The sequence below is a fragment of the Anolis carolinensis genome, chromosome 1, assembly GCF_035594765.1.
Source record: "Anolis carolinensis isolate JA03-04 chromosome 1, rAnoCar3.1.pri, whole genome shotgun sequence".
Classification (NCBI taxonomy): domain Eukaryota; kingdom Metazoa; phylum Chordata; class Lepidosauria; order Squamata; family Dactyloidae; genus Anolis; species Anolis carolinensis.
In genome coordinates, this window is record NC_085841.1 from 44,093,189 (window position 1) to 44,105,488 (window position 12,300).

Genomic DNA, 12,300 nt, shown 5'->3' on the forward strand with positions numbered 1-12,300 from the left:
TTGTGGAAAACCTAGAATATTATGTCAATTTTTGGGCACTGTAGTTCAGGAAGGATATTGACAAGCTAGGATGGTTAGGAGGTGATATGCTGCCATGTTTAAATATTTGCAAAGATGTAATATTGAGGATGAAAGAAAAAAAATTCTGCTGCTCCAGAGACTGGGACATGGATCAATAGATTCAAACTATGGGAAAAGAGACACTATCTGAATATCAGGAAGAGCTTTCTGACTGTCAGAACAGTTCAACAGTGGAATACATTTCCTTTGGTATAGTAGAGTAGTTGCCTCTTTTGGAGGTTTTTAAACAGAGATTGGATGGCCAATCTTCGACTGTGATTTGATTGTGTATTCCTGCACAGGACCTTTAATATTAGAAATTCATACAAAAATGTGCAATTTAGGGAATACAACACAGCAAAATTACACTTTGGAATTATGTCTGGGGAAACTGCTCGCCAAAGATGAGTATATTAGAACAGTAGGTATGTGCACAGAAACATGCATATCAGGAGATAGTGTACCAAAAATGCACAAGTTAGAGAAATTGAGATTGACAGATTTGTCCACCTTGCTTTAAAAAAGATTTCTTTTTCTCCTTCTGACAAAGTGGACACCTTTTCTATTACTCCCAAGCTCAGTCTAATTTATTTCTATGTTCTGTGCAATAGGGACATGCTATCTCTCTGTGAATAGAAGCAGATATTGTGTGTATTCCTCCTTTAGATGGAAAAGGGGAAGCAAAATTCTCCTTGTCACTTTAGAGGGAGAGCATCTATCCTCTGCTTTGACAGTAGATGCAATGCAGCAGACTCATTTTCATATCTCATTCAGAAAAGAGATGAGATGTGAATGAACTTGCTTGACAGCTGAACACCCTAAAGGTGTTTCAGTCTGTCACAGTCAGTACAGTTCCTCTACCATAACACCTGACATAAATGACTGCCAAAAAAGGAGTAGGGGTGGGGAGACAGAGAAAAATAACTAGTGCATATATCCCATCCATTTCATGGCTTTATTTCCCAGCATATAAAATATGCTATTTCCTAATTTAAAACATGAAAGACATGTTTTGTGAAAGGGAGGGGGTCTCCTTTCTGCTGCTGATTTGCATTTAGGAAGAGGGAACAAAGCAAGGTGGGAGAACAAAGTGATTGGAAATGCCGATGTCTCAAATGAAGAATTTGTCCCCAACAGAGGACATAAATCAAAATATAATTGATTTAATCTTAGGATTGATTTGATTTTCAGTAGTAATGTGCAGTTTCTCCATTCCCATACTGCCCAACCTACAGAACTGCATTGTTATTTGCAATTATGACAGCCCTCCACAAATGCCAAAGAGGCCCACAAGCATAAAAGAATAATCTCACTTGCCACAGATGTTTCTTAAAACATGCACACAAAGCACAATCTTATACATGCCTGTTCAGGAGTAAGAACCATTTTATTTAATGAATTTTCCTCCTAGAAATGTGGATTGACCAAGATTGCCAATGACTAACTCATACGACACTGGTCCAGATAAAGCTCGTTAAATCCAAACATCTCTCTGCCTAGCAGTGTTAGAAATTATTCAGAACTATATGTATCTTCTCCTAATTCTGTAACAGAATCATGGCTGCAGCCCTAGACTAGAGGAGACTAAAAAGTGGCACAACCTGACTGTCCCCTACTATGTCCTTTTCCACCACACCCTTCATTCTTTTTCTGGCAGATCTTAACTATAGAACAGTTCAATCAAGAGATTTCACTGCCTGAAGATTAGCTGGGGAAAGAGAATTTAGCCAACAAACAATCATTTCTGCAAGTAGCAGGGGTACTTCTGCTGGCAAAAGAGTATTAGGCCTAATCTTTACATTTTAGAGAAACATCTGCACCACCTTTAGCCTTGTTGTGCACAAATTTGGTAAGAGACTAAGGAAGATGAAATATTACATTTATGTTCCTTTTAAAGTATTAAGACTTTATTCCAGGGGGGGGGATCATATAGTGCAGTTCTTCTGCCATGACATCACTTGGAAAATATAGGGTGAGGGTCATATCAAATATTGCCTTCTCACATATTGCCTCCTGATACACAATACTAGTTTTCTAGGTTAACCTTTTTCCAGAGGCAATCATTTTGTTCATATAAGGAGAGTGCAATCTCTGTTGTTCATAGTGGGTTCTGGCAGGGTTGAGTCGCATGCTTGCTCTAAATATGTGGAGCAATTCTGCATGATTGCAAGAAAGCATATCATACTTCATGTGGACTACAGTAAAGAAATTATTGGCTTGTGTTTTCATTAGGGTAATACCATCTGATTCCAAAGTATTAATTAGAAACTGACACAGATGAACTCAATTCCAGGTCATACCATTAGCTAAAGCTGGTCTTGACTCCACTGAACCATATCTCCAAACTTTCAAAAAAGATGTTCATACAGGGTTGTGTGTGTGTGTGTGTGGGTGTGTGTCAGGAGTGACTTGAGAAACTGCAAGTCGCTACTGGTGTGAGAGAATTGGCTTTCTGCAAGGACGTTGCCCAGGGGATGCCGGGATGTTTTGATGTTTTTACCATCCTTGTGGGAGGCTTCTCTCATGTCCCCACATGGAGCTGGAGCTGATAGAGGGAGCTCATCCACACTCTCCCCAGGTTGTATTCGAACTGGCAACCTTCAGGTCAGCAACCCAACCTTCATGTCATCAGTCCTGCTGGCACAAGGGTTTAATCCACTGCGCCACCGGGGGCTCCTGTTCATGCAGTATACTAGGACTAATGGTGCAAATATATGAAGAGAAGCAGAGATAGTATGGACACAAATTTTCCTTAAATAATTTCCTCCCACCTTCTAATTATTATAAGCATCAGATCTTGTCACTGGCCGCACAACTCCCTAGATCAGGGATCCCCAAACTAAGGCCCGGGGGCCACATGTGGCCCATCAAAGCCATTTATCTGGCCTCTGCAGCGGCAGCTCCCTCCTCCATTAAGGAAGATGTGTGTGGCGCAGGGTAGGAAGTACAGGCACACACCTTTCCTGTCTCCTCCCTCGCCTGGTGCGTGCCTTCCAAAGCTTTGCTTGTTTATAATGGTATTTTAATTATTATTTATTTAATAATTAATTATGAAGGGGTGCTTTGCTAGTGCTTTTGGTGCACAAAGGCAGAAGGAGGTTGGACTAAATGGCCCAAGGGGTCTCTTCCAACCCTCTTTATTATTTTTATTATGATTATGATTAACATTGAGGCTGTATTTATTCCTGTTTTTTTTTTTAACTTCAAAATAAGATATGTGCAGTGTGCACCGCATAGGAATTTGTTCATAGTTTTAAAAAAAACACCAACTATAGTCTTAGGGGCCACGAACAGTCTTAGGGGCCACGAACTGGCCTCCTGTTTAAAAAGTTTGGGGACCCCTGCCCTAGATCTTCAACCATATCTGTTATCCAGTCCAGCTCAGGGAGGCAAACAGCATCCTTCCTAATTTTTGAATGTCAGGTGAAGGAGGCTTAATCGAATCCTCAATTTGAGTATATGTTTTTTCATCCTACCTTCATATAGCTATTAATAAATCTAGCTAACCAAAGTCTATGAATTTTTTCTGTAACGGATGTGCTGAAACCTAGCACCAAACTGATTAGGCTGTGACACTTATGTTTAAAAGAGTAAGGGATTTGTTGTTATTATTATTATTATTATTATTATTATTATTATTATTATTATTATTTTTACCCGCCTCTCCCCACAGCTTGAGGAGGGTCACAGCACAATTAAAAACACACAAATATTATAAAAATTCTACAAATAGACATTAAAATTCAGTTCAATAAAAGATACAGATCAAAGCATTACTGTAAAATACACATTCATCACACAAGGCAGAGACCAAAACACATGACATGAGTTTAAAATTCATGTTTAAAGACTGGCTGGATACTGATGTGATCCACCTTTCAATGGAATTTAATATCCTTGGTATACTTACCATGATTCGTTTGAAATTTTTAAAGGGAAGAAAACCATCTTGCAAGGGAACCTGAAATAGAGGATTGTGGCAATATTTTTTCTCAGGGTGAATCTGCACTGCAGAAATAATACATTTTGACACAACTTTAATAATAGGAGTTGTAACCTTACAAAGTATTTAGCCTTCTCTGCCAAAGAGTGCTGGTGCCTGACAAACTACAATTCCCATGGCAGTTAAAATGCGGTCAAACTGCATTAATTCTGCAATGTAGATTCACCCTCAGCCCGGTTTCTGAAAAAGTGCTATTTGGATATGTGACTTGTAGCCATCATTGCAGCCTAGTTGCCCTCATGATGTAAGGGGTGATTTGGGCGTCCCCCAGACATTTATACATTACCCGAGTTCGCCAAGCCGCTATGAGACCACCACTCAAGAGCCCAAAATAGTTGAGGACAAAAACACCTTTATTAGGTAGCTACCGACAGACAGGGCAACATGGGCTGTTGCTGATCCAAACTGTCTGTCCAGAGCTAATCAGCCCCGGACAATATATACCCTACTTGTTTACTACATTTCTAGTTCCCCTTTCTGGACTAGATTTACTGGAAATCCCCCAGTTCAGTTTGTGGTTAGCTAGCTACATCCTGCCTTGTCAACAACTCCAGGATGTGCTAACCACAAGCTTTATCGAAACTGATTCCTGCTAAACTTAGAACACACGCTGCAAAACAGCAAGTTTTATCTTTAATTCAGAGGGGAGACTGATCTAGTTTCCAAGCAGACAAGCATTCTAAATTGGAGTCACTTTGGTGTCTCAGTGACCCCTTCATTCCCCCGTTTTTTCATGTAACCAAGAAAGACAATTTCTTGGTTGCACAGGTGTCCAATTACAGTGGGGTATTCCAAGGTATTCAGCTGTATGTAACATGTTGAACTTCTCTTCAAGCACGACCTGATACATGGCAAAAGAGACAAGGCAAAAATCATGATTAGCAACATGACAAATAATATTTTGATGAGGTCTCTCAGCCACCCAATCCACAAGGTAATCAGCGAACCTGTTCTAAATCCTTCTCCCTCAGTTAGATATCAGGATCATAGCCACGTTTTCATCATAAGCTCTTTTAGGCCTGTTTCACCGGTCTGTTGCCCAATGCCTGCAGGGGCTACTCTCGCGGGTGTATCTCAATATTGGTGGGGACTAGGGTACCAATGGTGCAAGTACCAACCCAAAGTGGAGGCAAGACTTTACCTCCCCACTTCCCACATATCCAGAAATACCCCGGAGGCAATCCTCCCATGGCATGGTTATCAAGCAAAATACCGGGCCTTGGCCTTTCAGGAATTTGGTATTCCATTGGGAAGCTTCCTTGTGTCCGGACCAGATCTTGTCGTGGTGGAGGCTTGCCTCCCGCCGCAGGTGGCTGAGTTGCTGCACGAGGCAGCTCCGACCCGGGCTTAACCACATATCGTGCCGAACGAGAAGGTGGTTTCTTACCATCACCCTCTGGCAAGGAAGCTTGCCTTCTTGATTTTTTTTTTTTTCAGGTGACCATCTCTCTGTGGCTATTCAACTCTCATGAATATGTTGTCATAATATACAGGGAGAGTGAGATTACAATGAGGGTAATCTCCTACTTCTATGAGATTGGCTTGGGGGAAGTTTTTTATGATCAATTTCTGAGATCCCATCTGTGAATCTTGCCAAACAAGCTGATGCAGTTGGTGCAGAATCATCATGGGCCAACATAAATTGAGCCGAATCAGTCAACCCCTCTTGGTCAGCATATGTCCAAGGGGTGAACAATTTCCATCCAGATACATCCAGCAGTGGCCCTGCTTTCATGACCCAACCCTCATATTGAGAGTGAGGGCTATGGGCACAAATCCAGCAGTCTTTAACCTCTGCTTCTTTACTATATCTTTAATTAGTTGGTGGAACGTGTTTCTGTCCCAACCCATCTGGGCCTGCACCAATGGCATCATGATCAATATTAAAAAGCATAATTGTGTCCTCATTTTCACACTTGTGTTTGTCCTCAATATTACAGCACAGAGCACAAAAACAGAATACAATACAACCCACAAATCCCCACACCCAAAACCCAGTGTCCATTCGGTCTTTTGGGACACTCTCGGAAGTGTACCCTCCTTCCTTCTTCAAGGCGGTTCTAGGTAACCTGACCTCTGGGGCTAGCTCTAGGTAGCTTCGGGCCCCTCCTCTTCAGGGCAGCTCTTGGTAGCTTGACCCTTAGGGTGTGTGAATTTGAGTGGATTGTCCTTACGCAGGTTTACCTTCCAGATGTCAGGGTCTTTGGTGGTGTAGTCCTTTTTTTTTTTTTTATGCAGGTGTAATGTACCCCCGGCTCCACATCGCTTAACTTCACAGTAGTAAGAGTTATTTGGACCACCTCCAGTGGTCGAACACCTCCAGTGGTTCCTTCCACCTTGGCCGAGGGGATCATACTTCCAATCTTTCAGGCAAACCTAGTCTCCTGGTGAGAAAAACATGTAGCGCAGTAACAGGGAAAGGGATAACGCAGCATTCCAGTAAATTTATACAGTTTGTTTAACACCATATTCAGAATTTGGACCTCTTTCATCAATTCCTGTTTTCCCAATTCATGTATGTCTCATTGCAGAGGTCTAATTCTCAGAGAGGGTCTTCCATACAACAATTCATAAGGTTGGCAAAAGCCTGGTACTTTCATACATGTTGGTTAACAACCTGTCCAAAGATTGGACTTCTTTCCAGAGCCCTGTTCATTCTTTTACCCAAAGATTAGGGTCAATTACAATGCAATTTCCAAGCGGTGCCTCCCACCTGGGCTAGGCACCCAAGGACCTGGTGAACAAAGGCCGCGGGCCTCTGCCACCTGGTGACCAAATGACTGAGCCATTGTCACCCCAATGTGTAGAGCATCCCGTGCCCAGGGATTGCATCCCTTGACAAAGCACGCCTGACCTCTACAACTCTTTCAGCGGTGGTTGGAATCCACCCTGAATACTCCAGACCCTTGGCATCTTCGGCGAAATCAACTACTAAGGACTCAAAAGATTTAAAGGGTGTTGTTTACAAATTTCACATCCTGGGGCAGCAGCTCCGGCCAAGGCCTGCAAGCCATCCACCCAGAGCTGCCCCTCCAAGAGTGAAGCTATTCCAATTGCACCTAAATGGGTTTGTCTACTAATTTCTTTAATAATTTCCATCCCAAAGCTTTTGGGACATAAATTTTCTCATTGGGTAAGATAAAAACCTTACCCTTCCATTTTTCCCCTTCTGCTAGGGCCCACTCCTTCTCTTGTGCAGAGTAAGTCATGGACTCTACTACGGGCGTAACATCCAATTGTAAAACTGCTTCTTCTGATGTGCTTTCATCTGCTGCTTTCCTAGCTTGTTGGTCTGCCAGGCGATTTCCCTGTGTTACCTGATCCTCACCATACTGATGTCCTTTGCAATGCATGACTGCTATCTCTTTTGGTTCCCATACTGCATTTAAAAGTTGCAAAATTTCTGTTGCATTTTTGATCTGCTGTCCTGCAGAGGTCAGCAGTCCCCTTTCCTTATGAATGGCTCCGTGGGCATGCAAAGTGGTGAAGGCATATTTTGAGTCAGTATAAATGTTGACTCTTTTTCCTTTAGTCAATTGGGGGGGCTCTTATCAGAGCAATCTACTCGACCCGCTGTGCGGAAGTCCCCGGAGGCAACCCCTTTGCCTCTAGGGTCTCCCCATTGCTATTCACCACTGCATACCCCGCTCTCCTTTCGGAACCAACCACACGACTTGACCCATCTGTGAAAAGCACCCATTTCGGAGTTTGTAGTGGCAGATCTTTGAGATCTGGCCTACTTGAATACACTTCATCCATCACTTCTAAACAATCATGCTGCATCAATTCTCCTTCTTCCACTGGCATCAAGGTAGCTGGGTTCAAAGTGGCACACACTGTCAATTTAACCTGTGGATTGTCTACCAACATGCTCTCATACTTAAGCATTCGGCTATTGGTGAGCCAATGGTGTCCCCTTTGTTCCATTAAAGTCACTACTGCATGGGGACATTTTAAAATCACAGGCTGCCCTAAGGTCAGCTTGTTTACTTCTTCCACAAGAACCGCAGCAGCCGCTACAGCTCTCAAGCATGAAGGCCATCCACAGGCCACATTGTCTAATTGCTTAGACAAATAAGCCACCGGCTGAGTCAACACTCCTACAGCCACTCCTTTGCGTTCTCCTACATACATACATACATACATACAATGCTGGGGCAAACATCAAAGCTTTCTTCAATTGCTCAAACGCATCTTGCTGTTCAGTTCCCCATGCCAAGGGGTCTCCTGACTTCCCTTTGGTAGCCTCGTGGAGGGGTTTGGCATATAGTCCGAAGTTCGGAATCCATATACGACAAAACCCTGCCTCTCCCAGGAATTCTCTAACCTGTTTCCTAGTCCGGGGGGTAGGGATGGAGCAAATGGCTTCTTTGCATTCCACCTCTAGCCTCCGGAGACCTTTTTCCCAAACGAAATCCCATGCACTTAACACTGGCTGAGCCTTTTTTCCCAAAACCTTGTAACCTTTATCACAAAACAAAACTATAACAAAGCCTTAGTTCCTCTCAAACATTCTTCTCTACTATCTGTTCTAAGAACACGCAACAAACAAAGCATCTTAGGTTATAATGACACAAAACCACACTGGTCCCACAAAACTCACAAAACACACCTTGAGTCTGGATAGGGGAGGTCTTGCCTTCCCCTTTTCCTTTCCATTAGGATGCCAATTTCCATTTGGGAACCACCTGTAACTATAACTCTATTCCTTCCAGTCATCCCATTGTTTTCTGCCATACACTAACATTCTTCCACCCATTCTGGATCCTTTCGCACAACCTCACACAGATACACAAACTCTTAAAGTGTAAACAGGATCAAGTGAACCTTCGGAAAGTCACTGGGGAGTGAAGGGGAATGAGGGCCACTCTATCTCACGCGACACACGCAACTTGCATGCCTTTATTCCTTTCTATTATCCGCCTGCAAAGCTTCCAATAAGCTATAGTGTCATGCACTTTATGTTCTTCTCATACACACACAAATAACAGCCATATACATTTTCATACTATCATGCATTTTCACTCTTGTAGGGCACAATGCCCCAGCTCCCTTTCTGTTCATTTATATAGATATTCCTGGAAACTCAAATTCATCATCTTCTCTCAGAAAAACCAGCCCATGCTTCATCCAATGCAGGATCAACCAATCCAATTGCAACCGGACCCCTACTGGGCTGGTTAACAGCTCCACGGTTCTGTCTCCTTCCTTTCCAACTTCCACTCCCATTTTGCACTTTCCTATTCTGTCCTCCTCCAAGATCCACCTTACAATCCGCCGCCCAGTGCCTTTGCTTGTGGCACCGTGCGCATTTATTCTTTCCAAGCTCATGCCCTAACACAGCGGCTATAACCTTGGCCCTACGAGACACCGCTGCCTCTTCCCGTTTGGCTTGCACCACCTCCCGGGACAAATAAACCTGGTTTGCAATCTCCAAAATCCTTTCCAAAGTCAAGTGACCAAACCAGCATCTTTCTGTAACTTTCTCCGTATGTCTGGGCTGCACTGGCTAGAGAAAACACTCTTCAACACTATCTTTCCTGCCGCCTGATCCCTCTGATCATCCATGTCATATGGAGAAAACTTTTCGAATGCTTCCCTGAGCCTTTCTAGAAATGCTACTGGACTTTCATTCTGCTCCTGCTCCATCTGGTAGATCTTTCTCAAATTTGGAACTCTTGGAGTCCCTTTTTCCAGGGCACAAACATTCAGGTTCTGATACAGCCTCAATGAGTTTCTACCATTTGCTGTATTCAGATCCCCTTGCGGGTCTACTCTCACTGGGAACACTTTCTCTTGGTATACATCCACAACATCCAAACTTCCAAACAGTGCACCGAGCACAAACACAAACCAAATACAGCATCCAAACCTCCAAACACAAACCCAAACCAAACACAGCATCCAAACCTCCAAACAAGGCACCATTCCTGCCTCGGCTGTGTACTCCTTCAATTGCTCAAAGTTATTCAACATACATCGGAGGGGGGTCATTGGCCCTCCTGTCCCTTTCGATTCTTTCCCACCCATTGGGGTACGCGGATTTGACCCTGGCCCGCACAGCCGGAAGATCAACGGTCTTCCTCCGCTTTCCCACTGGACGTGAAAGATTATTTTCCTAGTGGAGTATGTCCCCAGACCGTGGTCGGACCATCCTTGCACGTCTTGCTACTAGGGCCTGCCTCCGGACCTGGTCGGATTCCCCTTGCAGGTCTTTCCCAGAGCTCTCTTCCCTTTGGGGTTCTCTTGGTTCCCAAGGGATTCCTACGGGACCCCGAACTGCTTCTACAATTTAAAACTCTCCCTCCCCGCAATGCTAAACAACAAGCGGTTTTAAGAGGTATACTTGCCTAATTTTCGTTCCGTCCCGCGGCGGCCGGCCGACTTTCCCAGCGGTGGTTGTCTCACAACTTCTGTTTTGGAGGAGAGCACGCCTTTCCTTCGCTCGGGTGCCGCGAAGGGAACCACCGGTCTTTACCTCTATTTAGAGGCCGTGCGCACGTCTCGGCGCGGACCGTACGCAGCACCCCGGAAGGGGAAGTGGACACGCCTTGCTCCCAAGAGCAGCTCTTGAGTGGGCTACAACAGAACCTTGGCAAAACACTAGAAATCCCAAAATTCCGAAATCCCGGACCGGCCCCCAGAAATGTAAGGGGTGATTTGGGCGTCCCCCAGACATTTATACATTACCCGAGTTCGCCAAGCCGCTATGAGACCACCACTCAAGAGCCCAAAATAGTTGAGGACAAAAACACCTTTATTAGGTAGCTACCGACAGACAGGGCAACATGGGCTGTTGCTGATCCAAACTGTCTGTCCAGAGCTAATCAGCCCCGGACAATATATACCCTACTTGTTTACTACATTTCTAGTTCCCCTTTCTGGACTAGATTTACTGGAAATCCCCCAGTTCAGTTTGTGGTTAGCTAGCTACATCCTGCCTTGTCAACAACTCCAGGATGTGCTAACCACAAGCTTTATCGAAACTGATTCCTGCTAAACTTAGAACACACGCTGCAAAACAGCAAGTTTTATCTTTAATTCAGAGGGGAGACTGATCTAGTTTCCAAGCAGACAAGCATTCTAAAGTGGAGTCACTTTGGTGTCTCAGTGACCCCTTCAATGAAAAATAACTAATAATAGCAATTGTTAAGTTTTAAAACAGAGACAACAACACATCATTCAGAATAAGGTAATTAATTACACGCATTGCAAAAAAGCAGTTCCTTTGCCTGGTTTGGATCTCACACTGTTCTGCTTCTTTGAGTGGCCTAAGGATTGGATGACATTTATTTATTTATTTCATATCAAAAACATTGCATAAATTAGTATTAAACTGATAAAAACAGAAGGAGCACAAGTGGTTAAATATCTTTTAACCAAAAATGGGCAACAGCAATCGCATTGTCTGTAGCCTCAAATAATTCTTCCTCTGTACATGAGGCAAGACACTTCAGACAAGCATATAGATGCGGAGTTGTCTGCTCTGCTCCACAATCACAGAAGGTGGAGGATTCTTTTAGGTAGTGCCATTTTGCCAGGTTGTCTTTTGATCTGCCACTCCACTTCTGAGACTACTTCCAGGTTGCCCATTCTTGGTTTGTCCCTGGACGCAGACTTTCATGGGGGGCCATCCAACTGGCATTTCTTGGCTTAGCTGCCCAGAGGGATGCCCTTACTGTTGCTGGGGGAATGTCAAGAGGAGTGGCGGTCCTTGTGAAGCTTCTCCTTGATTTGATTCTACTGGAAGGAGGCTGATAGCCATGCAGTTGATGACCTTCACAGTGTTCAACCTTATTTGTCTCATAGTTAGCAGCAATGTCCCGTCGCACACCAGGGAAGGCAATGCCAGCTAGCTTAGCTTGAAGAGTTTATCAACAGGTGTAGGTTTGAGACATCCTGTGATTATTCTGCATGTTTGTTCAATGCTATGCTCACCTGCTTCGCATGGCCAGACTTGTGCCAATCAGGACAGGCATACTCAGCAGTTGAGTAAGGCAAGGCCAAAAAAACCCCAAAAACATTGCTTTTAAACATTTTTTGGATTACATTAGTCACTTGGTTGGGTTGCCTATTATTTTATGATATTGAGAAAAGCTTGTCCCTATCTAGTTATTGTGCATCATACAATGCACTAAAACTTACATGTAAATTCATAATGCTATTTTTAAAATATGCATTTACAGTAGAGTCTCACTTATCCAACATAAGCGGGCCGGCAGAACGTTGGATAAGTG

General features: G+C 43.7%; 1 long non-coding RNA gene across 1 annotated transcript; it reads right to left on the reverse strand.

Annotated features, from left to right (window-relative positions):
- Positions 1–4,395: 4,395 nt before the first annotated feature.
- On the reverse strand, positions 4,396–11,168 carry LOC107982303 (uncharacterized). Its single transcript, XR_001729822.2, has 2 exons — positions 9,974–11,168; positions 4,396–9,935 (listed from the first exon to the last, which is right to left on the reverse strand). It is a non-coding gene; the product is annotated as an uncharacterized LOC107982303 (long non-coding RNA).
- Between the last annotated feature and the right edge of the window lie 1,132 nt (positions 11,169–12,300).